General features: G+C 36.3%; 1 pseudogene; it reads right to left on the reverse strand.

The window, feature by feature from the left end:
* Positions 1-568: 568 nt before the first annotated feature.
* LOC132018721 (CWF19-like protein 1) overlaps positions 569-26,267 on the reverse strand; it is a 53,636-nt pseudogene continuing 27,937 nt past the window's right edge.

Below are 26,267 nucleotides of genomic sequence, written 5' to 3' on the forward strand. Positions count from 1 at the left end.
TGACCTGAGCCGAAGGCAGCTGCTTAACCAACTGAGCCACCCAGGCGTCCCGGCTTATGCAGTTTTGAGAAAGAGTTTTGTAGTAGCGTGTTGTACCTTTCCCTACAACACACACACACACACACACACACACACATACACACACACTAGATAGTGCATTAGTAATAAATAATAAATAATAAATAAATAAATAATCAACGAACCAAGTACTTATCTAATTAGGTATTATTTTTTTGCTTTGGGTTAAAGCAAAAAAAAAACAGAATTTCTGTTGACCCTACCCATGATTCATTTATTTTTTTTTTTCATGGAAAAACACTTGTATTTTATTTGATAATTTAAATGCTTTTTTGAAAATGTAGGTAAACACAATCTGTACTTGGAGCTGGATGACAGACAGGCTTTTAACATAAGATGTTCATCCTAGAAGGTGATTTTTTCTAGAAAACATTTCAATATTGGGTCTCTTTGCTGCAGGTGTTTCCACAGGAGTCCCTGAGAGACTAATTTCTTTATGAACAGGTTGCTACTACTTCTTGTGAAGTTCACAAAGCACCTTTCTCTTTGCTCAGTCATCAAGAATGAAGTCAAAGAGCTCAAAGTTTCTCCAGAAGCTGTGAGCCAGGGTTGCCTCTTCCTTGCTCATGTGGCACTGCCACCAGTCAGACAGTCGGGAATATTAAGAATGGCATCACTGGCCAGTACCCCCTTTTTTTAACTGCAAGGGAATTTTTTTTTTTTTTAAATTTTGTGGGAAAGTTTCTTTCCTCTGTCAATTTCAACATAAAAATACATTGCTCCTGGCTGTGCAATAGGCTTGATGCCAGAGTGCTCTGGATTTCCAACAGCTAGCTCTATCTGTTGTTCCTGTGCCTGGATAACAAAGACTTCTTTAATGTCATCAACAGAGCAATGGCTGGGTGGCACAAAGATGACCTGTAGCTGGAGGTGACAGATCTTACAATATCTCTAAAATAGAACATTCCATTTCCCTTGACTTTTGCAAAACTGTCTTAGTGGAGTCTTATAATTCTTCATCTCTTCTACATCTTGCTGAAAGCTCCATCATTGACTGGTAGTGTCCAATGTGCAGGATGTGGCCATGGTCAGATAAGCCTCCTTTTACCAGGGAAAGGTAGCAATGTGTGTAAATACTGACCACCAAATGCTTTTCCATTTCTGGACTGGCAAGGCAAACCCAGCAAGGTTCTGGAGACTGAGGAAGTTGGGAGGCTGCTTTGGATGAAGAGATGCCTCTGCCTGTAGATGAATGCTTTCCTTTTCTGTTTCAATCTACCTACCCCCTTAGCCATCTTCTAGAATAACAGAGTATTTACAGATGATTAAGGAGATAAAAATGTACATATAGCCTTTAGAAGATCATTGGTCGCGTAAGCAGGAATGATTTCATCTTTTGTGTGTGGGTTGGTTATAAAGCATCTATTTAATTTTAACCATCCTTATTGTGAGCCAGCTTTGTGAAGTGGGAGAGAGCCATCTGCTCAGAAAGGTGATTATGAATAACACATAATGAAGCCTCATCAGACCGCCACTGACTGGGACAGAATTACATGGTGATCTGGACAGAGCTTAGAGATCAGGAAACAAGGCTTTGAATAGGTCTTCTCCCACTTACTACCACTGTGACTTCACAGAATTAGTCCTCCCTTCATCTGCAAAATGGCAATTGTATCTACTTCCTAGAGTTTTTGTGAGGATTAAATAAAAAAGAGCATGGATAGCCCTGTGAATGGCCCATCATCTACATTCAATAAGTGTTAGAAGGTATTTGTCAAGAACTTTATGAAGTAAGATTTTCTACTGATTCAAGCACTCATGGATATTTTTAAAAAACGTATCTGAGACTTTTGTTCTTTGCCATAAAACTTAATATAAACACTAATCATAAAAATATTTCCATCTGTTATAATATTACTGATAGTCATTATAGAATTTTCCAACCCTATATTTCTTATTTTTTTCCTAGTCCTTATTTCTAGATTTTCTGCCAAATTTCCCCAAATCATGACTACTTCACTCTGAGAAAAGATTAATTTTTTTACTCTTCTGTTCAGTCTCAGGGTCCTGATTCTCACAAACTTGATTTTCCACACCCTCCTTTGCCAATTGTTTTCTGGATAGATATAGCTAAAGGGAGACAAAGTAAAATAAAACAATAAAAAAAAAATGGAGGACAATGGGAGAGAAACCAGGTTCCTTTGTTGCCTTCTTTCTTGGCTTTGGGATACATTTTTTGTAGAGACAGAGTCCCCATAATTCCTTCTCTTTCTAGCAGACCTTCTCTCTGTGGCCATAATTTTTATTGAGCCAAACCTTGCCATGATCCCAGTTCCCAACTGGGCCTTGCTTCCACAAGTGGCTGTTCATCTACGATTCCAGCTCCTGTCCGTATGTTCTGTATGCTCAAGCTTTTGCAGCATCATTGCCTCCTTTGTCTCCCCAACTCTAGAATAACTTTTGACTGACACTAATTTCTGGGTATTGATTGAAACCCTGGGTGTCCTCACCATTCTCTGATTGTCTTTGTACGTCTTCCTCTTCCATTGTAACTAGTGATCAGTACTATTAAACTACTTGGTCTGGGTTCTCCTCCTTTTAGACAGGACAGGTTCAATTATGGTAATACTACAACTGTTTTCTAAGCAACTGACCTACTGTAGACATCTGATTTTTAGAATTTTTTTGTTTATAGAATTTTCTTGAATTCCAGAGGACATTTTAAAAAAGTAAATATAGGATTATGAGGTTTTTTTTTTTTTTTTTTTTGAGAAAGTTAAAAAAATGCCTGCTCCAGATTTTGACAATGAATTTTATTAGCAAATATCTAAATAGTAGATATTTTGTGCCCAAAATCCGTAAGTGAAAAAAGTACAATGAATTCCAAAACAGGGGCACATTCCCAAGAAAAGAAGAAAAGACTATTTTCATCATTTCTTCCTGTTAGTATTATAGCTCTTGATATTTTGGAATTTGAAGTAGAAATAATTTAATTAGTTTAAAGTTTATCCTAAATAAAAGAGTGTGCAATTCTAAACTAAACCTCAAAATTTATGCAGTAAGAGTTTTTTTCTCTATGCTTTTCATGCCTATAGTTCCCACAAATTGAATAAGCAAAAGAAGAAAATACTAATCAAATACTAGGGAAAAAATAACTAATATCAGAAAACAAATTCTCTGCTTAATTACAGAGAATATGATAAAGTCAGCCTGATATTTCCAACTTTTTGCTTAAGTCAATGCAAAAGAATTGACCTAGATCATTTGTAATTCAAGGGAAAAATTTCTGCTCCAAATAAAAAAGGTGGATTGAGTTATGAAGTTTAAGAAAATCATATTAACCTAACATCTCAAGTAAAACACAACCAGATTCTCTTGGGCAACCACAAGGCTATATAAATAAGCTTTCCTCTTTGCGCAGGTGAGTTGCTTTCAAAAGGAAAGAGAACATAGGACAGTCAGAGCGTCCTGAGATATATACTTTTTTAAAATTGTCTAAGTTGGTTCTTTTCTGTTTTCCATGATCAAGGGGAAAATACCAATAAGTCAGGGTTATGGAACTTGTCTAAAGTTGTAGAATATCTACTCTGTTGGATTTATGTGACCATAGTGTTAATATAAATAAATAAATTTATTAAATTGACCATTTTAGGTAAGTGTACATTGAGGTAAGGTAAGAATTACCTGAGTTGATGCAGCTGGTGTGGAGCAAATCTTATTGATCTTGAAAAAAATCACAATTTGCCAACAATAATAAAGCTCTAATTAAAAAAAAAAAGGCTATTCAGAAAGGAAACCAATATTAATAAGAGCATTCCTTAAAACTGTTTCTCAAAGTAATAACCTGTAAAATAAGTCAATTAGGAAAAATGTAGTGTTTTAATGGTACATAAAGAGTTTGTAAAAGAAGAAACTAGGTCCAGGATTTAGACAGCTGTGGATTCCATCATTATAAAAATGTAATATAGTAATGGAAAAATATGGTTAAATGTTGATGCAATTATAAAAGAAACTAGGAAACATGGTTGTCATATGACAAGTAAGTTAATACAACACTTATTTATTAATTTTTTAATTTAATAGACTATTTTTTTAGCAGTTTCAGTTTATAGAAAATATGGAGAATTCCCATATACTCATTCTCTCCTCTGAGTGTAGTTTTCCTTACTATTAATCTTACATTAGTGTGAACATTTGTTACAATTGATGAGCCCATATTGATACATTATTATTAACTGAAATTCATAATTTATATTAGAGTTCACTCTTTGTGCTGTGTATTCTATGAGGTTTGACAAATGTATAAATGTATTATATGTACACATTACAGTATCATACAGAATAATTTAACTGCTCCAAAAATTCCCTGTGCTCTGTCTATTCATCCCTCCCTCCACCTCTCCCAACTTCTGGCAACCACTGATTTTTTTTTTATAACCTTCATAGTTTCGTCTGTTCCAGAATGTCCTATAGTGGGAATTACATGGTATGTAGCCTTCTCAGATTGAATCCTTTCACTTACCAATATGCATTTAAGTTTTCTCAATGTCTTCTCATGGCTTGATTGCTCCTTTATTTTTATTGGTGGGAAATATTCCACTGTATGGATATGCCACAGTTTCCTTATCCATTCCCCTATCGACGGACATCTTACTTGCTTCCAGGTTTTAGCAATTATGAATAAAACTGTTATAAACAGTCAGGTGTAGGTTTTTGAGTGGACATAAGTTACAATTCATTTGGGTATTTCTGGGATTTTTAATATTTATGAAAGTTTTATGAAAACCTCATGCTATAAATTCAAATGTTTCTACTACATTGACAAATTTCAAGAAAAAAAATATATATACAAATTTACCCAAAGAAGAATTGGAAGGTCTGAGTGGTCCTTTACTTACTAGAAGAGTGAATCAGTAGTCAAAAATCTTTCCACTAAGAAAATTCCAAGCACAGAGTCTCTATCAACAAGTTTAAACCAGTGTTCAAGTAAATTTTTGCAAACGTCCTCATACTTTTTTAGGGCACTAAAAGCTTATTTATGAGGCTAGTGTAATTTTAGTGCCAAATGCAACAAAGATAGTAAAGAAAGAAAAACGAGCAAAATTTATTTAAGAAACATGATGCAAAAATCATAAGTAATTTGCTAGCAAGAAGAATTTAGAACATACAAAAAGTATAAATGGTATAATCCATGTGACAAAGTTGCTTTTACTTCTGGAAGATGAAGTATTAATATGGAAACGTTAATATAATTTGTCATATTGTAAAATTAAAGATCATAAAATACCTCAACAATTGCCCACACAGCACTTATTAAAATACAATGTGCATTGATGTTGATGTTCTTGACAAATTAGAAACAGAAGGGAATTTCCTTAATGTGACTGAAAATCAACAGTGAACTTTATACACAGTGAGAACAAAATATCGAGAAGCTTTGTTTCTGAATTCAGGAAGAAGACTTAGATTCCAAGCAATACCTCCATTATTTAATTTTTTACCAGTTTTTCTAACTAGTGCAGTATGACAAGAAAAAGAAGTAAGTGTGTAATGATTGGAAAGAATAAAAAAATAAAAATTAATTTTCAAATCATATAGCTATGCATAAGAAATAACAAAAACACTTGCAAATAATCATTCAAATTAGTAGAAGAGTAAGAAAAAGTTGCTAAATAAAAATCTGCATAGTAAAATAGTGTTCTCAAATAACAGTAATAAATGGTAAAAATACAAACAAAAAGGTTTGAATATTTATAACACCAAACATAAAAGTTACATAAAAACATATCTGACAGAATATGCTCAAGAACTCTGAGAGATATTTTAAAATTTATTGAAAGATATTAAACAATACCTAAATGAATTAAAAAATAAATTATATTAATTGATTTTACCTCTAAAAAAGTCTAGCCAAAATTATAGCATTTTCTTTCCATAGAAATTAATAAGCTGTTTCTAAAATTTATATGTAAATTCAAGAGGGTACATAAATCAAGACAGTCTTGAAATAGAAAAATCAGAGCTAAGGCTTGCTTTATTAGATATTAAGATTTATTACGGATCTATAATAATTAAGGTAATGTGGTATGGGTGCAGAAATAGACTAATGAAATAAAATGGACAGCCTAAAAGCAGATATAGATATACAGGCATATATGTGACCAAGATGGCATGGAAGATTAGTGGAGGATGAACAATGTCTTCCATAAATACTGTTCAGATCAAATGTATCCATATGAACAACAAATCAAAATGCTACTTTATGCACACATAAAATCAAGTCTGGGTGGATTAAAGACCTAAATGCGAAAGACAAAATTATCAACACAGGAAAATATCTTCATGATGTCAGGTAGCAAATGATCTATATCCATTGACTGCAGTTGGAGTATAAAATATGAAAACACATAATAGTAGACCACTAATAATATTCATAGAACTGAATATGTCATTCTTTGATATTTTAATATGTAAATATTATGCTAAATACTTAAGCATTCTTTTATTAAGAAAATATAAACACTTCAAGTGTAAAACGACATAGCAGCAAGCAACAATATTTGCTCAGCATTGCACAATAAGAAATAGAAAATTTGCATAAAGGCCTTTTTATATGCATTATAGTAAACTTTTAGTATAGGAATACCTAATAGATTTTAAACATTCTTTGCCATTTACTTAATGTAACTGTTTCTATTTTGTTATTCAAATAATATTACAAGTTGACCATTTATTTCTAAATATAAAAATAAAAATGTGCGAGAAGAACGGGAGATAATTAAACTGCCAGAATGTGTATGTGCGCCTTTGAGAATTATTTTTCTATTTTGCTTCATCAAATGCGATTTGTTTTAAAGGCTACCTTGATTTCCAAAAAGCTGCTAAAGCGCAAGTTATTTCTTCCAATGTAATCCTTTCATTTCATAAAATGCCAGATTGTATAGCAAAAATTTTAGAAAGACTTATTTGTATAATCTGTTCAGTGTAATAATGTAAAAGTTGCATTCCTAAGTTAATGTGTGTTATGGAAAATCATTTAGTGGGGAAGAGGGGGGAAGGACTACTGACGTTCAATCCTATAATAACGAAGTGGTGGTTTTTTACTCTAGGAATGTCAACAATGATAGTGTTTTTCGAGCTATTATGGACTGAAAGTTTCTGTTCCCCTCAAATTCACACACTGAAGCCATATCCCCCAATGTGACTCTATCTGGAGACACAGCCCATGAAGAGGTGATAAAAGTTAAATTAGGTCATGAGGCTGAGACACTCATCCTATAGAGCTTATGCCCTTCTAGGAAGGGGAGACACTGTCATGTGAGGACACAAAGAAAAGGCAATCTTCTGCAAGCTAGGAAAAGTTCTCACCAGAAACCAATCAGCTAGCACCTTGACTTTGGACTTCCCAGCCTTTCAGAACTGTGAGAAAATAAAATTCTGTTGAAGCCACCCAGTCTATGGAATTTTGTTAAGACAGCACAAATTACTAATACAAGACCTAAAAACGAGTAGCTATAAAATCTAACCCTCTCTCCCTAAATGTAGCATTTATGACACTTAGCCTTTCCTTTCTGCTGCCATTCGTAAACAATTAGCAGAGTTTCTTACGAACAGTATTTATCTCATCCTTGTTTTTTCAACCAGCTTTTGTCATTTAAAGAATCATCCAAAAGTTAATGAATTAAAACATCCGTTAATTTTGTTCGCAATCTTACGGGTCAGCGTGGAGATCACAGCTGGGAGTTTCTATTCTTCTAGTTCTTCCAGTCTAAGCTGGGATCCCCATGTGTTGGCAGCCACCCGAATGTCTGCTGGGCAGATCTCTCTCAGGAGGATGGCTAGTCATCAGCTGGGACAACAAAAGTGACTGGGCTGCCTATCTCTCACCCTCTGTCACGCTAGCCTGGACTGACTGACTGATGACAACTCCAGGGTTGCAAGAAGCCAGATCAGTCCCAAGCTCAGAACTTGAACTGTGCTCCTTCCTTCAACTCAGTCTGTTGGTTAAATCAAGGCAAAAGACTAGACCTGAGTCTTGGCAGCACAGAGAAAAAAAGCAGAGCAATGTGGCTGTTTTTGCAATCTACACTAGTCAAACAATGCCTATGGATATCTAAACAGCATAGCTGTATTTCTGAAGCAATGATGGCTCTCCATCCCCGCTGCTGTGGCAGAGATAACCAACAGTAATCTAAGACAACGAAGCCTGTCTTTTCAAGTAGTTGATGGTGTGACAGTCTATTCAAGTTATAAAAATCTTCCAGAAACATAAAATTGTTAACTCCTGGGGGATGGCATTCCTTTTCAATCCTTTGCGACTTAACGCTATCTATACCTACACTCAGAACCCAAACTTCCAAGAGGAAGTTTTTAAAAATCTATATACTATTATTTTCCTTGTTACATGAAGTAATCTTTTAAATAGTTTGACCCAGGTTAGTGAGAATTTCCAGAAACCTTCCATAATCAGCACAATAGAAGTATAAGTTTTGAGGCTGAAACAATAAAGCAATGTAATTTTTCCTCCCCAAAACCTTGCAAATGTCCATGTGGCTCTTTTTCTCCCTGCCCTTGGCTGAAATCTCAAAGAAGCTATTAGATAATAAAAGCCTTATAGGCTCTTTGACCCTGGAAATGGTTTTTAGATCAATAATTAGTATGTTCAGTCTCAAGTAGTAATACAGACTCCAAATTTTGTTCTAGGTTAAATCTTCTATCCTTGTATTAATTAGGACAGATCAAGTTGTGCTGTGGTAACAGACAGACCCAACACAAGTTCTGGATTTTTGTTTGTTTTTTCTTTGTTTATCCTAAGTCCTTTAGTACCAAAGCAGTAACTCCTCTGTAATAGCTCAGTAATCAAAGCGGTCTCTCTGGGGATGGTGCCATGTTGAGTGGGGACCTCCTTGCTGCTGGGAAAGAGGGAATAACAGAGTCACACAGAGGGTTCTTATTGTTGCAGTCTGAAAGTGACACATGGCATTTTCAGTCCAGTTTCAGTTATTTATAGTCCCAGGCCCCATGTAATTGAAAGGGGCTGGAAAATGTGTCTTCATTTTCCTGAAAAAGGGAATAGAGGGATGTTGGTGAGCTCTGGTGCTGGGTGCCCTACCTCTCTCTCAGCTCACACCTGCTGGGAAGAGGAAATGTAGAATTCTTTTCTTTTTTATTGCCTCGTATTTCTGTCCCTGCTTCTCTACCCCACACATCAAAGCAAAGATGACATTGTTCCCCCCAAATGGAAGGGAGAAGAGAAGGGAAAGTAAGGGACAGTAAAGGTGTTTCTTCTGGTACTGCTGGGAGCTGGTGCAATACTTTCTGGCTTGGTTAGTGTTTTACAATGGATTCTTCTACTGTGGGCTGCATGGGTTCTTTGGAAGTTCTCCCGTTACTGCAGATTGCTTATTGGTAGTTCTTTGACATTTTCTCACTGACTATTTAAAACTCCTTGTTATCCACCTATGCCTGGGTCTCTACCACACTTCCTGGACAAAGTCACTTTTAGACACAAGGTCACGTCTTCCCAGTTCAAAGGGAAAACACACACATCGAACTTGTCAATAGAAAAGGTTCCCTCAATGAAGCCATCTTCCTAGTTACCACTGTCCGCCTTACCCACTTCTAGGCTTTTAAATTCCTCAGGGCTGGTGCAGACACCAGTCTTGTATCACCCAGCCTTCAAGAAATATAAATCAAGTCTTGGGCACCTGGGTGGCTCAGTGGGTTAAGCCTCTGCCTTCAGCTCAGATCATGACCTCAGGGTCCTGGGATCAAGCCCCACATCGGGCTCTCTGCTCAGCGGGGAGCCTGTATCCCCCTCCCTCTCTCTGCCTGCCCCTCTGCCTACTTGTGATCTTTCTCTGTCAAATAAACAAATAAAATCTTAAAAAAAAAAAAAGAAATATAAATCAAGTTTTCTGATTTGTCCTCATAGAGTTACTGGGTGAATGGGGTGACCCCAGGTCCTGGGACCTTGACCCAGCCTAACCCAAAAGAATTGCTGAACATTCTTGGTTGTCTTAAGAAAGAATTCAGGACAGATGCACAGCACAGTGGAAGAGTAACACAAGTGGGAAAGTTTATTAAAGCAAAAAGTACACTCAAGATATGATGGAGGCTAGCAAAAGAAAGAAAAAGAGACAGAGAGAGGGAGAGAGAGAGAGGGAGGTGTATCTCTGAGGTTTGGGTTACTATCTTTTATCTGCAGTTCTTAACTAGCAGGGGGAATATTCACTACTTGGAGCAATAAGCAGAGGTTTTCCCTTTTTCTTCCTAATTCAGTCAGCAGTTTCCTGTCATGGCACTTGAGATCTTGGGCCTTTCTGGTTTGATTGGGCTTCTTGTGGAGTGCTGCTGGGACAGACCTTGGACCTTGCCTAGCTGATCATGACTTCCTTCTTCCTGACCTCCAGGTATCTTGTTAGAACCTAACTGCCTACCCTAGCATTAGAATCTGATTCTAATTGGTCTTCATTCTTCCATACTTCTATTTCACTATACTTCATGGTGTATCATATAGCTATTATAAAAATAGCTTTATTACTCCCTTCTTAAGACTTTGGTTTACATGATTGAGATTATCTCTGAAATGAAAGAACGCACATACACAAAATTCTTTCAGCAGCTTCCCATTAGACTTAGAAGAAAATTTAAAGTACTTACCTGCCCTTAAGGGTTTTGTCTGATTAATTTCTTGTCTTTCAACCTTAATTAATATCAGTGGTTTCCAAATATTTTGTACGTTAGATTTACATGGTGTGCTTTAAGAAATTCTGATGCCCTCTTTTGTTTTTGTTTTTTTTTTTTTTTTTTTTTTTTTTTGCATTTTTCCATTTACATTAGACTGTCTGAGGGTAGCAGACAGACATTATTTTTTAAAGATACCCACATTATTCTAGCATGCAGCAAAGCTTGGCCCTACCATTTTGCACCATTCTCCCTTGCTTACTATGCTCTTTTTCCACTGGCGTTCTTTACATTTCTTGCAAGTTTTGTGGTATAATAAACAATGTGTATGGTCTTTGTTCTCAGTTCTTGGCAGGGAGCTTCAAAGACCCTTGGAGTTTCCTAAGTGACAGTAGTGTCTTCGTAGTGCTACTGAGATGAGTCAAGGTGGGGTCCTAGATAGCTTTAGAAACACACTGTTTACTGGAAAGAACAACCACCTAATTAGAAGGTTATAACTTTGATCCAGCCCAACAGCAGTGGGGAAAGGGAGGTTAGAAATTGAGTTCAATCATGTGGCCAATGATTAATCAACCATGTCTATGTAATGAAACCCTCTTTGTTTTTTTATTACTTTGATGATGATGACGATTGACAGTAAACTTACTTTTAACTACGAATCAACTGTTTTGTTGGGAAAATCAATATTAACATATATTCTCCTAAATGATGTCAAAACAACAACCACAAAAAATACTGGTAAGCAGAAAAGCCCCTTTCATTGCATTTATATATTTTCTGATGGTGAATTATTGAAAGTTGCCATGTATAGTGATATCTTCACAAGGCAATATGAATATGGAGCTGCTCTCCCAGAGCACAGAAGCGTTTTAGTTTGGCATGTCTACAAGGCTGTGTTCCATGCAATGAACTCCCTATGCCATTGAGATAGGAAGCCTTTCTCTTTTTTGAAAAATATTTTTAAAATTGCATTTATTTAAAAAAAAGGTTGGTTTTTTTTTTTTAAGTTTTTATTTATTTATTCGAGAGAGAGAGGGAGAGAGAGAGAGCAGGAGAAGGGGGAGGGTCAGAGGAAGAAGCAGACTCCCTGTTGAGCAGGGAGCCTGATGTGGGATTCCATCCTGGGACTCCAGGATCATGACCTGAGCCAAAGGCAGTTGCTTAACCAACTGAGCCACCCAGGTGCCCTAAAAATAAGTTTCTTAAAAATATTTATTTATTTATAGACAGCTAGAGAGAGAAAGAGAGAGAGAGAGAGAGGGTGAACGAGTGGGGTGAGGGGTAGAGGGAGAGGGTGCAGCAGTCCCCACTGAGCAGGGAGCCTGATGCAGGGCTCCATCCTGGGACTGTAGGATCATGACCTGGGCGACACTTTACCAACTGAGCTACTCAGGTGCCCCCTGTCCCCCCCCCCTTTTTTTTAAGAGAGAGAGAATGAGAGAGAAGAGAAAGAGAGAATAGCTGGGAGGGGCAGAGGGAGAGAGAGAATCAAGTAGAAATGAAGAGTCAGAGCTTAACTGACTGAGCCACTCAGGTACCCCATTATTCTTTTTAGAGAGAGAGAGAAAGAGTGCACTCTCTCTGAATGACTTACAAAAAGTTTATATTTATATATTGTATCTTGATGCTTTTTGGCTCTAACCCTTTCCTAAACACACTCTAAACACCAATGAAATCACATAGTAAGTAGTATTATGTTATAAAATGTTGACTTAAATCAGAGATCATCAAACTCTGGCCTGCTGGCCTAATCTGCAAGCCCCCACACCTATTTTTTAAATAAAGTTTTATTGTAACTTAGTCATGCCTAAATTTTTTTTTTTGTTATTGCCCACAGTTGCTTTCTTGCTATAATGGTGGAGTCAAGCAGCTGTGATAGAGATTGTGTGGTCCACAAAGCCTGAAATATTTACCATCTTGTCTTTTACAAAAAAAGTTGTCTGACTTTGGTTTACGTAATTGAGATTATCTCTGAAATGAAAGAATGCACATACACAAAATTCTCTTAGAATGCTCTTGATACCAGAGACTCTGTCTGTGGATCCCAGGCTTAGAAGTCTTCATCTATTTCTTTGAAAGAACTGAGCATGGAATGCTCAGAGTGGACCAAGGTCTGAATCAACCAATAGTTTAGTGCTGCAGGAATCTGTCTTCTGATGCTCCCCGACTGCTGGTTGGACCACTGCAGAACATTTAACCACATTCTTCCATTTATGGGCCTGGGGCTATTAGTAGCTTATAAATGTCTCAAGGGCAGCCATATTATGTTTCCCTGTTTATCCCTAACATCAAATACAGTATTGGGCAAATTGCAGGAGTTTGATAAGCATTTGTTGAACAGATTGTACAAGATAGCGACACTGAGCTAAGACTTGCCAAGACATAGGAAGCTGCTTTGGAGAGCTGACCAGAGTCACCTGTCAGGGCAGGGCAGGCATTGACACCTCTGAGACCAAACTCCGGTAGTTAGCAGGTCTGTGCTAAGAGTTGATCTTGCAAAAGCAGCCAGCCCAGAGCTACTGCCAGTAGAGCTGGATCTGCTCTGATGGAAGATTTTGTTGGTGGGAATTGCTTTAATAAAGCCAGGAGTGTGCTGTTGAACGTCTCCAGCTCATTCTTTGTTGTGGAACAGTGACTGGACTCCTCACTAGGAAGAGAGAGTCATGTGCCCCTTAGCACTACATACATGAATTGCTCACACAATGGCATCCTTGTTATTAGATGTAGTTATCCTTCAGTTAGAACAAAGGAAATGAGAACACTGCAAGGGGTAGCATTCGTTACGTAACACTATCAGGACAGCATTTGGGTGATATGTGAACTATCCCAACGATCAAAACCAAAGTTTGCCAATTGTTATCTTACATAGTACAGTGGATGCTTCAAAGTTCCTCTGTGAGGTGGATAGATCAAGTGGCACTGTACAGTGCTACAGGTATATAAGCAGGCTCAGAGACTCGTAGGACCTGCTTTATCTCAAGCGTATTAGTGAAGCTAAGATTCAGAAAAAGAAAATCTTAGGATCCCAAATCCACATGACTTTCCTCTAGTCAATGTTGCATCTCTAAAAGCAAAACTACCGTTTGAGAAATGAAAGATGCTTTTCCTTAAATTTTGTCCCCAAGTCTGAGAGGTGTGGTTCATAGGCTGGCAGGGAGAAAACACTGGCTGGTGTGAAGATCCTTGAGAAATGCAATGAGCTTATTTAATATCACCTCTTGCAGGAGACTTTCAGGGCAGATACTTGAGACATGCGTCCAGAAAAATCCTTCAGAATTTCCCTTCTACATTTAGCTCCACACGAATTTATAATGGGCTTTGTGCTGAATGCATAGTAGTAATAGGTGAGATTCTGGCTTCTATTTTTCAAAAATTTTGAACTGAAAAATATACTGATTTGAGAATCTTGCTTTATACCTGCATTTTTTTTTAAGATCAAAGGAAAATTGACATTATTTGTCAGCAAAAGGTGAAGTGACTTTCCAGACATCAAAGCTGTTTAAAGTGTTTTGAAAATACAATTATGCTATTCATTTGTTTTCCCTTTAGAATCAGCGTATCATGCATGCCAGCTAGGGCACTTTGCCTTGGATGGAATGCTAAAGAGTCCTCTCAATTGAAATAGGTTGAAATCCCTCATTAGACACTAAACAGCAGCATGAGGAAAATTGGTTTCTTTTAATCTTCCACATAAGGAGGCTATCTCTTTATATGCAAATACAGAATTTTGCATATTGATTGTATTTTTTGATGATTGAACGTACACATTTATAGGCTAAATGCCATTCTTTAAAAAGAGGGTGCATAGTAAATATCAATTTCCATAATTTCCCCTAACAAGTTCCTACTCCATCCTGCCAAACACTCTTAAGAGTTCAATTCATGTCTTCTTTCTCATCCTAATAGCTCTGTTTTCTTACCCTAATTTTATACTTCTGTAAATGCATAAATAATTCTTAGCATTCAAACCAGACAGCAAGAAAAAATGCTTTCTTTCAGGTCCACGGTAAATTCTCACCCTGTACTTGGGGAGTTGGGTAACCCAATCGCCCGCTTAACCCGGGGAACTTTCATGGTTACAGTGATTCAAGTTTGCACCCAAGGCACCCAAGGGCACCCAAGGGCATGCCTTTGGTCCCAGGCAAGATGGATGGTTGGTCATTTGGAGGGCTGATCTTGGCACCTAGTTTTTTATATACTTTTAAATTTGTATGTAATTTCAAACTGTTAAAGAAGCTGAATGTATGTGTGTGTGTGTTTATCCGGATTAATAATTGTGAAATTTCTCCCCATTTGTTTAATTAAAGTAACTGGCATATCAGATTTAGACTAAGTTAAAGAAGGCTTTTGTCTTTATCCGGATGCTCACTTTATAGTAGGGATCCGTATTATAACTACTAATATAATTAATGCACTAAAATCCGTTTCTTGGGACTTGGATCTTAGCGATCTTTTCCAGTATATGATAATTATTGTATTTTCATTTTAAAACCTATTGTTGGTCATGTTTACGATTCACTTGAGGCTGACTCTTTCGTTAGGAATGACCACCTCAAACAGTACATTGTTCCTGTGGGAAACAACATCTGCTTGAGTGTGATTCACTTTTAGATGTGGCTTGTGGTGAGAATCTGGGACTGTATTCTTTTGCTTACAGCTGAAGAAGCTGGGGTTCACCCACAAATAGACTTCCCGTGAAAGATCCTGTCAGAAGGAAGAGAGAAAACAATCTTAAAGCAGTAGTCTCCAATGTTGACAGAAACATAGAGAAAAAGGATAAAAGGCCATCAGAAAGCAAAGGAGAGTAGAGAGAGGAAAAACGCAGAAGACTGTGGGCCAGATGATTCGTAAAATAAGGAAAACACTTTCCGAAAAAAAGCTTCTATATCATCAGAAACCCAGTGTACTCTGTTTCAAAACCACCTACCCAAGAACTTTTCTATTTCTAAAATCACCCCATTCTTTCTTCATAATCACTCCTTCCTTATGCTACTTAGTTTTATGCCACAACATACATACCAGTTTAAACAGATAACACAGAAGAGAGAGAGAGATGAACACAAGGAGAGAGAATAAATACTTTGGGTTGAGCACTGCAAAAAATGTCATAATGATAAATGTATTAGATACATGTTATATATGAGGAAGAATAAATTTAAACCAAAGATTGAAAAATTCTAAATAGCTGGATTGATAATTAATGAATGACATCGTTCACGGAGTCTTACTGCATTTTTAATTTTTCCTGAAATCCCAACATTCTATTGGCATATCTGAGCGGAATGCATGTAGCTGGAAGCAAGTTGATTTATGTGTGGAGGGTTACTACGAATATATACACAATTTACATTTAAATGAAAAGTCTGTCAATAGTAAAATATCCTAATAAAATCGTCTCTCTCAAATATGCCAAGCTGGACTGAATGCCATATATTACTTTTTCTCTTCTCTTCCCTTCTCTTCTCTTTTCTCCTCTCTTTCTTTCTTTTCTTAAACTGTTTTATCCAAGGATCATCCCATCTCCATTCCTTCCTTCATATCTCCTGTCCTCCCCACCTTCTTCCTTCTTTCTTTTTGGATAATTCTTACCACCTCCCTTGTAGGTTTAGTGATCCTTCTTCTTTTGTACACCATCACTGAAATGTTATAGAACAGAATGTCACGAGAAGATTAGCAGTTGATACATGGTATGCTGTCGTAGTGCAATGCCTGCTTTGAGGATTTGTATAGAAAGTTTGGTCCGTGTCATAATGCTCAGAATGTTCCTATTCTTGGACAATAAATGTTATCTGAAGGTGTGATTCAGATGTTTAAACCATGAGAACAGTTTTCTCATTATCTCTTGATCACCGTTGTTATGATTCCGTGCTTTTATTCCAGACTGGTCATTCTTTCTTAGGCTACCACAGAACATGGAAATTGCAGGTTATATACACTCAGATCTTCCATTATTCCTAGCCAGAGGTTTGGCCTAGAATGAGAATTTAAAATCACAGATGACTCCACAGCTTTACAAAATCCATTTATTAAATCTTCCTCTCTAAGGTCACTGTGCTGGGGCCTATAGAGGAAATATTGATTGGTTTCAATTTAAGGTCAGATTATAAGCATGGAGGTAGTCTCTGCTTCACATTCTGCAGAGAGAAAGTCCCACTCACCCATGGAAAAGGAAGTTACAAGTTTGGAAGGTCAGTTACCTCATAACCACTAGGGGAGGGTAAGGAGGTGGGGTGGGGGAGTGGTGGTAGCCATAGGAGAAGGATAACAAGGAGGAAACAAGTGTTTCCTTCTTTTAAATTTCCACCACAGGCTACTGACAGGAAAGTCACCTTAATATTGTGTTGCACAAGCTTTAATAATTCTGAGACTCATACTTTTAAATTCTGCACAGAATGAGCAATAAATCTCTAGTACCTTAAAACTTACTATAATATATTTTCACATATTATATTTGATCATCACAAGAATATTTGAAGATTTTATTTATTTATTAGTGAGAGAGAGATTGAGTTCAAACAGGGGGAATGACAGAGGGAGAGGGAGAAACAGGCTCTGCGTTGAGCAGGGAGCCTGACTTGGAGCTCAGTCCCAGGACCCTGGGATAGTGACCTGAGCTGAAGGCATACGCTTAACTGATTAGTCTACGCAGGCACTCCCACCATCATCACAAGAATTTTATGAATTATCTCTTGTCCCCTTTTGTGGGTGAGGAAAGAAGACTTTGAGGAGCTGTGATGTCTCAATTCAGTACAGTAAATCAACAAATGTTCATTGGAAATTACCATGTGTCAGGTATGCTGCTAATCAGTAAGGATAGAGTCAGGAAAGGGACTGAAATTTTAGAATTCTGAGTGTCCTATCCTATCCTGTCTTAGGATGCCTCAATTCTTTATGTGTATAGTTGATAGAATTCTTTCTTCTTCCCTATTAAAATATATTTATAGTCAATGTTACTTTCATTTCTGATGGTGTCATTTCACTTATTAGAATGTAAACTACCCAAGAACAAGGTTTATTTTTGCTTTTTGTTGTTTGTTTTATTTTATAGCACCTAGAGAACAGTTTTCCTCATTTAAATTGTGCAATATAAAATCACTGTGATATATGAAGTTCTCTAAATATAATCATTAGTCTGTGGGGTAATTAAAAAGTAAATCATAATTTTTAGGGGAGGGGATGAAAATTAGCTTGAGCTGCTTTTTTCTCATGCACATAATTATTTTAATTTATTGACATTCAGTACTGAAACATCTATAGGTAGAAGTAACAGATTTGTCACAATATGTGGAACAAATAAAGTCATAAAAATACAGTTAAATTATTTTGAATATTCAGGTTTGTGGTGTGACCTTGTAGATACACTGTGTGTGTGTGTGTGTGTATCAGTGTGAAGGAAGAGAATGTAATACTAATTAAGTGCAGAAATTGAATCAAAGAGAACTAGGGACAGGGAAGCTGTAGCATTTTTCCATCCAGAACAATGTCAATTCCACCAGCAAAGCTTTATGAGAGAGCTCAGTTATCTGCATGAGCTGATGAGCCCCCCTTCCTTTTCACTTTCCTTTCCAAATTGCACAGCTGAAAAGCATTATTAATGGAAACACCCTGTTACGTCAGTGATTCATACACCCTGTTAGTTTTTGTTGCTAAAGTGTCATTTTAACTGTTAACCCTTTGGGAAAACTAATAGGACATTCCAAACATAGCCCGCCAATTTTCATTTGTTTATACTCCGTCGCAAAAACTTTCTGAGCTACATGTAATTACTGCACCTAAAAGGGATCCTAACAAAAGTTCAGCTATTTCCTGGTCACCCTCTGCATTTCAGCCTGTTGTACACTTAGAGCTGGGAAGCTGGACTCCAGAACATTTACCAATAGAATTTGGGGATGGGGAAGCCTAAAGTAAAAACACTGAATAAGTGTGTGTGTATGTCTGTGTGTGTGTTGGGATCAAAGGCTAGGAAGGGAAGGAGATAGGGAAGCAGACAAAAGTCATTAAGTAAGAACTCATTTAAAATAATTAAATTCTTTAAGAAATAAAAATGAAAATAGAATTTGAATATTCTGATGTAGTTACAAGAATAAACTAGATCCATGTACCAACAGGGATAAATTAGATGAAAAATAATATTGAGTAAAAGTCTGACTTGCACAAAACTATTTAGCAATGATGTCCTCTAAGTAAAATTCAAAAATAACAAAACTGTATATGGATACATGAATGTGTGGCATGATTATTTTTCAAATGCCTGGATATTCTGGTTAATTGCTTTCTGGGGAGAAAGAGGAATAGGGAATAAAATTGGACAAAGATTAATTTAATTTTAATGTTTTATTTTCTTTAGTGAGGAAAAAAGATTAGTGTCAAATGTGGCAGACTCCATTATGAGTGGTGGTTCCATTGGTCCAGTTGCTCTACTCTTTTCTATATAAATAGAAATAGAAAGAAGAAATGGATTTTTATCCTTCAACACTATTATGTATTGAGAAAACCAATGGTAACAAAAGTTTTCAGGTTTAAGACATACATTACAAAAAGGGGTAACTGATCTCATTTTAGCTTTTTAAAGATTTATTTACTTATTGGGCGGGGGAGGGGCAGAGGGAGAGCATCTTCAAGCAGATTCCCCGCTGGACATGGAGCCAGACGCGGGGCTCCATCTCACAACCCATGAGATCATGACCTGAGCCCAAACCAAGGGTTAGATAGTTAACTAACTGAACCACCCAGGCACCCCAACTCATCTCATTTTTAAGTGTTTTGCTGATAACACTTAAGAGTGTTATCACTCTTAAAGAGAGTGTTATCACTCTTTAAAGAGTGACAATATTATCTTTAAAAGTGTTCACCAAATTCCTTACTCTTTGAGGCCCCCTGATTATATGAAAACTTTAAAGTTGTTTAACCAGAATTTTCCAAATTCACTTTACATTCAGGGCTGATGCATTAACTCAGAGGTGTTTTCTTTGAGTTTTCCATTACTGAGAAAAGAAAATTGATAATGCTCATCTGTTTTCATATTTTATCTCATTATATCATTCACCATTCATGCAGTTGTGAAATTTGCACTAAATTTAGGCAGAAAAAGAGATCCTCCTTTGGATCTTTGCTTTGGGAAGAGTGAGGGTTGGGTGTACTTCTGCCTCCACTGGTCAAGTCTTGGTTTCTGAATTAGGCCAGCAACTGAACTCTGGGAGAGCTGTATGAGGGGGAAAACTCTGAGGTCTTATTTCTCCTTTATGTTCTGTTTCCTGGGTTGATAAGTTAAACCCTCAAACTTAAAAAAAATGTTTTAAATTTCATAAATTGTTTCATTTAAAAAGACTTCTATCATTCAAACAAGCAAAAGGATGCTAGACGAAGTAAAAATGGGACTCTTCTTGTTTCCCAATATCTGCCTCTCAGGGAGCTTTTCTGCAATTTTATTTGCCATTAATTATTTTGCAGGTGGAACATTTTGTGCCCACAGGGAAGATATGTTTGAAGGAGGTAAAACATTTTTTCCATACTTTCCCATACCATTTTCCTTCCTCCCCTCTGCCCTCTCATCCTCAAAGCAAAGGTCTTTGTTCTTAGTTGACTCCTATCATTTGACATTATTCTACCCTAGGACATTTGTATTTCTAAGAGCTTGTGCTTTAAGACAGAATCTTCTATATCCAAAAGAATGATGGTATTTATGAAGGTAAATGGCTGGGCAATCAGGTCAAATTCTGAGTACTGGAGCTGCTCAGAAACTGCTCCAATGCCACCCTAAATCTGGAAATATCTTTCTCCTTTTGACCAGAAAAAAAATTTTTTTTTAAAGATTTTATTTATCTATTTGACAGAGAGAGAGATCACAAATAGGCAGAGAGACAGACAGAGAGAGAGATGAGGAGAAGCAGGCTCCCTGCTGAGCAGAGAGCCCCATGTGGGACTCTATCCCAGGCCCCTGGGATCATGACCTGAGCCGAAGGCAGAGGCTTAACCCACTGAGCCACCCAGGCGCCCCTGACCAGAAAAATTTGTTAAAGATGCTACATCAAATTTTACCTTAGGAACTGATGATATTTATTGAAACTAAGACCTCACTGGAGAAGAAAAGACATTTACCTTGCAGCATTTTCAATATTATATAAGAAAAAGTGTAAGTAGTATGAACATTTAAAAATTAAAAACCTTAAATAATTTGTGATTCTTAACTTCCTTCATACTGCCACTGGTTCAGCTTTCTCATTGCTCAGCAGATAGTGTAAGCACAATCCATACACATTCAACAACTTGATGTAATATATAGGGGAGTGATGTATTTTTTATAAGCTGGCAGGTCCCCAGTTTCCCAGGAGATTTTTGAAGGATCTTAGGAAATATAGCAAGTTTTGATAGAAAAAATCAATGAGCCAGCTGGAGACTTACTCTATTTAAAGAGAACCACAGTTTTTTTGTTGTTGTTGTTGTTAAAAATATTGCTAACATTGTGCTTTAACAACTTAAATACTTTGAACGGAAAGGACAACCTTTTTACATACTTTTTAATGTCTGTGTTAATGTATATTACAGGAAAATGGAAGTAGCTAAATGTAGTTAGTGAAAAAAGTGTCTTGATGATTTCAAATACTTACATGGGAATGAAAATCTGAAAACAAGAGGGATGATAATAAAGTCAATTAGCTAAGTTTTGAGGTTATGTTGGTAATAAATAGTACATGTTGCCTGTCACCCTGCTTCGCCTTTCCTCAACAATGTTCCTTCTGTGTTGACCATCTCCAGAATCCTTCCAACTGGAATAAATCCTTATATAATAACAATACCCAAAATATCCACTGCTAGACATTTTGTATGTAGAAATCATTCTAGTTTATAATGGTAGTTTGTGGAATATATTAATTACCCATGCATTTCCCAGTGTGTGTTCCATAGAGCTTTAGAATTGAGAGCAAATCCATAAATACAAGGGCTTTGGGGCCAAAGGAATGTGGAAAATAGTTTATATTATGTTTTTCCCTTGGAAATTCCTAATGAACTTTTGTATAATTTAAGAACTGAGTTCTGGGGTATAGAAACTTGTTTAACTCATTTAATTACTGATTTCTCAAACAATAGAATTGTTTCATTAAATGTTATGGAGCTAGTGTACCAAGACCCGTAATTTAGGAAGCAGTGGATTAGCCCAACATTTATATATGAATGGCTTTGAGGTTAAATTTCAGGCTATTTTTCTTAACTTGCATTTTGCTTTTTTCTCTCCTTATATTTGTAAATTACCTCCAATGTGGTAAAATTATTTCTAGTGAAACATAATTGAAAGCAGATACCTCAGTTTCAATGCTAACTAAGCTACCATGTGCAGAAAGTTTAAAAGAAGAGTCAATAGAATCAAAAGAAGAATCAATAACATCATCAAAAACAAGCATTTCTACTAAAAAAAAAAAAAAACCTCTCAATTGGTGCATTTTAAAAATTCAGGATAACAGTATTTGAAATTTTAAATCCTTTATGTTGGTAAATATGAGATACTTAGAAAAAATGAAAAGAAAAACTGGAAACTAGTGTATTACTAATTATAGCTTAGGAAAGTTTTTAGGAAGAAGTAACTGCTTTTTCTTGAATCTCCTAACCAGTGTGTTATTATAATAAAAAATCATTACCAGGAAAAAACAATATGGAAAATATTAGCTTGGTGTTACTCAAAGTTAAATGATTTTTATAATTCCAATTTGCCATCTGTTAAGAGATAAAGGACCTGAAAAATCATGAAAAGTAATTTAAAGAATAATAATAGTGTGATAAAGTAGATAAATGGGTTCCATATTAGTACAAATGGGAAGAAAAGAGAGCTTAATAAAAATAATGAAAAAAAAAAAACAAGAGTAAATGAAGACATACCTAAAATTTTTTTAATTAATGGAAAATGTGAGCTGGATTCTTAATTCATTAAATGCAGAGTATGTAAAATAAAGGGGCTCTCTTTGACTCTTGAAGTATTAGTACCAAAAAAACACTTTACATAATGATCACTACAGAGTGAAAATGTAAATAAGTTCAAGAGAGATTTTTAAATATTCATGAATAACTTTCATGATTTTAAAAATGTTATAGCTACCTCAAATAACTATTTGAAATAGATAACATTTGAATAAATAAGACCCCCAACTTTCCGAGACAATATAGTCAAGTATTTGAATATAGCCTCTGGAGTATAACTGTGTAGTTTGTCATCACGGTTTCTCCACTAAGGTGTGATAGCGGGATGTTATTTAATTTCTCTAAAGCTCATTATTTTCGTCTGTAAAATGGGTAAACAGAACCCATCTCATTGGATTATTGTAAAGTTCTTAGCACTTTGCTAAGTACAGGGGAGGTAGATAAAAATGATAGCTATTATTTTACTATTATAATATGCATTACTGGTAACAATTCACTGAACTTTTGAGGACAAAAAAGTCCTCAAACACTCTTCAGGTCTATTCTAAAAGACCAGATATTGAGATTGGAGAAAACTGGCAAAATCTATTACATTTTTAACCTCTTATATAATATTCCCGATGGTACAATTTTGAAATTACATAACTATTTTGAAGTTTATTATATGCCTAAATCTTTTTCAGTTGTGTTTGGTGATATTCTATGCCCATAATTTTGTCAACTCAAATATTCATTATAAGAAGCATTGCTGGATATTTTAACTTAACTTTTATTACTTTGCAAATATTTACTTGCCTCTACACTGCAAGAGAATCCTCCGTGTTTTAGTGATCAAATTCTTTCATTTTCAATTTTGTCTGGTATGCTGGTAGAAGAAGAAAGTTGCTTTTTCTTAGCCATTGATTTTTTCTGAGTGTATTTACTGTAAGTAATGAACTTTAATTACTTTTGCAATTACAGCTTATTTGATTGAATTTTCCACTGACTGCACAAAACATCTGTCCTACTGGGACCATGCACAGTCTCTGATCTGGGTACAATATGCTGTTAAAATATAGTAACATCTGCAGTCCATTAATTTCTAAAGCAATAAGCAAGTTGGGCTTCCAAATGGGTTCAGCCAAGTTTATACTTGGGAATTCTGTTTCTTTGTTTTCCACCTAAGTGGACTGGGACAACTCATGCTTTCTGCTTTTAGTCTTTACTTAGCATTTGATAAAGCAATATCAACAATTGACAGAGGATTTGATTTTGTACTTCACTTTATTCTGACTGCATTATTCTCAGAGACAATAGAAATAACAGTGGTGTGAATTATGATTTCACTGGCATCAGTATGCTGTTACTGAATTGCAAAGTGATGTGAAGATATTCTGTGCTAATAGCACTTTTACGTGGACTTCTTTGAAGATTGAGTCTAAGCACACTTGAAAGATGGGAAAGAGGCTCCTAGGATAGCAAGTTTTCAATTTTGTCTGAAAGTACAATGAAAGAGCATTATTACCATTATCCTTGTTTTTGATCCTTGCAGAAATATTCTAATACAGAATTTTTTTTTTTCAACAAAATCTAGAGATACTTTTTTGTATCCTTCTGTTTTAGAAAAACTAGCGGAGACCTAAAGAAATTATAGAGAAGGATGAATGTTGGCATTAGGGAGCTCAATGCAGCTCCTATTAAAGGATGTTTATTCCTCACATAGATTTTGAGCCCACCATACCATTTCACACTGACAACAGTAAGAACAAGAGAATGGTCAAGAGTCAAGGAGGGACGAAATACCTTCTTGAAGTCATTCCCTGAGAAGAAGCTTTCTGCAGTCCAGAGCAAAAATAAGGCCTTGAGGAAAACTCTTGGCAATGCCATCATCACTTTGGGACCCGCTGAGTCCAAACTGCTAGATTCATGTGGAAGGTTCTTTCCTCCTCCCAATCACAGACGTGGATGAAAACACACTGATGGGGAAAAACTGAGTCCCTTGAGGAAATCTGATGCACTCTATCTACCACTTTTGCACATCTTAAATGGGTTTTAAACATCCCAAAATGACTACAATGTGTTCATTTCCTGTGGTGGATTTACAGTGTGTGACAGGAAATCCATTTCTTTTCCTGTAGATGCTAAATTCATTACCTTGACACAGAATTCAGACTCACTTTTTGCACTTGCTGCCATAGCAACCAGTATCAGGCATTTTTTTCCCCCTGCCTTGCCTTCTACTGGAAACATGGTGCAGCAAGAACTGTACTCCATTTAAAAAATTAATTTTAAGGCACTTTACACTGTTATACCAAGATTCTCTTCACACAGTCACCTCTGTAGACTACATACTTCATAAAACTACCATTGAATTACAGACCACAGCATCCTAAACCAGCAGAGAATGGCATTCTTTAAGGTCTCCTCATGATGAGATCTACTTTTATTCTTTTTCTAATCTATTCTCAGTAACGGGAGATATTTGAAATAATGGGTGTAATGTACCCCCTCCCCATCCTGGCCCCATCTAACAAAATACTCTTCAGAGCAGTGATAGTTATTGGAGGCAAGCCCTCAACAAGTACTAGAGTTAAATGATCTAAATGCTGCTATGACTTGGAATAATGTCATGTTTCAATTCCATAAGAGCTAGAGTGTCATCTGCTTTCTGCTTCAAAAGAGAGAAGAACACCACAAACTCATCATGCATGCCAAGATATTGTCTTGGTTTCCTAAATGGCAGAAAGGATAATTTTAAGAAGCAAAAACAGTTGATTGTTTTCCCTGTCCTGAATGTCAGTAGCATTGGTCTGGTATGGTAGCAGAAGAGGAAGAGAGAGAACACCTGATGTGCTTGTCTGAGTCTTGGGAGGTCTTGTTTTCTAGGGTCCAACATGAAATATATTCACACACATCCCATTGCTAAAGTTTGGGGCATGCCTCTCCAACGGCACAGAGAAAGTCATGCAAACACTGGCAAGCTGTGTCATTGCCAGGCTAGTGACCAAACAGCGCAGTCGTCTGAGCTGCATGTGTTAAGGGTTCAAATCGTACAGTCGAGGTAGTTTAATTTACTCTATTTAGCTTTTTTTTTTTTTTTTTTTTTTAAGATGTATTATCCAGAAACTACTTGAAGTGGGAGAGGGCTCTAAGAAGAAAACACCATTAAATTATAAAGCTCAAAGCAGATACATCAAAGAGCTGAAGAACATGTGATGGTGTATAATCTTTTTTTACTTCTTTCTCTGGTTAGTTCATGTTCCCTCTTGTCTTTCCTCACAACTGATGTATTTTTTACTTAGGAATTATCTCATTTTCCTCCATTTTCTTGGTTCTGCAATAAATCCAGGTCTGTACTATAAGATCCCATAATTACCTATTTCCATTTCTTTCTTCCTTGAATGCTCTCCCTTATTAAACATTATTTTGCTTACTCAGTAAATGAGAGTTGAAGTCTTGGCAATGTATTGCAGTAAGAAAAAGTCACAGACAATTCAAATGATGCAAATGCTATTTAAAAAGTAGAGCATTTTAAGTTTTGCCTTGGAATGATATCCAGCTATCCACGGTTTACCAAGGCATTGTGTTGTTTAGGGAATATTCCATTGAAATGATATGATAAAAACTGTGAACCATGCTATATAAGGCAAATACAAAATCTAAGCCAAGTATGA

Source organism: Mustela nigripes, chromosome 5, assembly GCF_022355385.1.
Source record: "Mustela nigripes isolate SB6536 chromosome 5, MUSNIG.SB6536, whole genome shotgun sequence".
Taxonomy (NCBI): Eukaryota; Metazoa; Chordata; class Mammalia; order Carnivora; family Mustelidae; genus Mustela; species Mustela nigripes.